Here is a 2,173-nt window from a genome sequence, read left to right on the forward strand (position 1 = left end):
CGGCCAATGCAACAATCCATTTGTATTAAACTTGTAGGCTAATTCAGAGTCTATGGACGCCGAATTGAGACAAGTCGCTAATGGTTTTGACTATAAGGCCTGTTCATTTGACAAATACGACATCAACGGGTATCGCATTCGTACCTACGGCAAAGAGCTATCTATTGCCGAATGAAAGTCTACAAATTGTTGTCTCTGCTATCGGCGATGGAGGTATCGAGTATTATGGGACAATTGAAGCAATTTATGAACTTCTATTCTATGGTGAAAACCCACTGACCGTCATAGTCTTCAAATGTTATTGGTTCCAGCCGAAGGAGACTAGAAGGACTCATGAACATATAGGCTAGTCGAAATCAAATAAAGCACCCATTTAGATGTTCTCGATGTCTTCAAATGTTATTGGTTCCAGCCAAAGGAGACTAGAAGGACTCATGAACATATAGGCTAGTCGAAATCAAATAAAGCACCCATTTAGATGTTCTCGATGTCTATATTATGGCTCAACATGCGACCCAAGTTTTCTATCTACCGTGGGCCTGCCAAACTGATCTAAATCTAAATGGTTGGGATCTCGTTTATGAAGTGCCACCACGTGTTAGACCACCTCCCCCCAATGAAGAGGATTATGAACCTCACATTAACCCAGACACATATGAAGGCGAATTCTTCAAAGAAACACGTCTTTCCAAAAAAAAGCTTCAAGAAACACTCTACTTCACCCCAAAACATTGAAGTAGACAGCGACAGTGAATCTGACTTCACCCCTAAGCAGGAACAAGAAGAGCCTGAACAAGAAGAGGTTACTGCTGCAGATGACTTGTCAATGCTTAACCGATTACATAAAGGTGGCCTTCAACATGTTGATGCCGCTGAACCCGATGAGCACTTCATTCATGATAGTGATGATGATGATGATGCATTTATTGATCTTAGAGCATTTATTGAACCCAATGCTTAACCGATTACATAAAGGTGGCCTTCAACATGGTGATGCCGCTGAACCCGATGAGCACTTCATTCATGATAGTGATGATGATGATGATGCATTTATTGATCTTAGAGCATTATTGAACCCGACGATCAACATTATTATTAGGTACTCAATTTTTTTATGTTGTACTTGATTTATATAGGTACTTGTATGATTGTATGATTTATATAGTTACTTGTATAATTTTCTTACGTTGTATGATTGTTTGTTATACATAGTGCCATCGTCTTGATATTCGTCCCGTCGGTCCTCGCCCGGTTTATGATCCGGATGTGGTATATTCTATTTTATAACTATTTATTGCATTTCGCATTTATGACAATTATGGCCATTAAGTTGACATAGAGATATTTTTATCTAGGAGCTATGTGAACCAGAAATTGCAACCGACCCTCTTATCGAGAAGTTAAATTTAGTTGAAAACGAAAATGAGTATTTGAAAGAAACAATGAAAAGAATTGAAGAAGAGAAGATGAAATTGGAGTTGTATGTTGCCGATGTCGTCCATGATCACAAGATGAAGATGGATGCAATGTGCTTGAAGATGGATGCAATGCGATTTAAAATTAAGAAGATTAGAAAATATGCCATTGATAATGAGGCTTGGTATCATTATGCTGTTGGATCAATTGTTACCTTAGTTGTGATATTGATTGCATTGTTGTGATGAGGGTAAGTTTTCTCTAGTGTTTTCCTTAATAAATGCATACTTAGCTTCGTACATGCTTGTCAGCCCTATTATGCCATATTTTCCCCAAAAAGGACGTACTTAGCTAATTATGCTCCAAAATGACATAATTAGCTTATTTAGTTCATTTATGATATAAGTAGCTTATTCATTTCAAAAATGGCATAATAACCTTGGTTCTCTCATATATGTCATAAACTTAGCTTACTTTCCTCCAAAATGGCATAATTACCTTGATAATAACCTTTCTTCTTCTTCTTATTCTCCTTCTTCTTCTTCTTCTTCTTCTTCTTCTTCTTCTTCTTCTTCTTCTTCTTCTTCTTCTTTCTTCTTCTCCTTCTTCTCCTTCTTCTCCTTCTCCTTCTTCTTCTTCTTCTCCTTCTTCTCCTTCTCCTTCTTCTCCTTCTTCTGCTTCTTCTTCTTCTTCTTCTTCTTCTTCTTCTTCTTCTTCTTCTTCTTCTTCTTCTTCTTCTTCTTCTTCTTCTTCTTCT

Source organism: Triticum dicoccoides, chromosome 4B (genome assembly GCF_002162155.2).
Source record: "Triticum dicoccoides isolate Atlit2015 ecotype Zavitan chromosome 4B, WEW_v2.0, whole genome shotgun sequence".
NCBI classification, from domain to species: Eukaryota; Viridiplantae; Streptophyta; class Magnoliopsida; order Poales; family Poaceae; genus Triticum; species Triticum dicoccoides.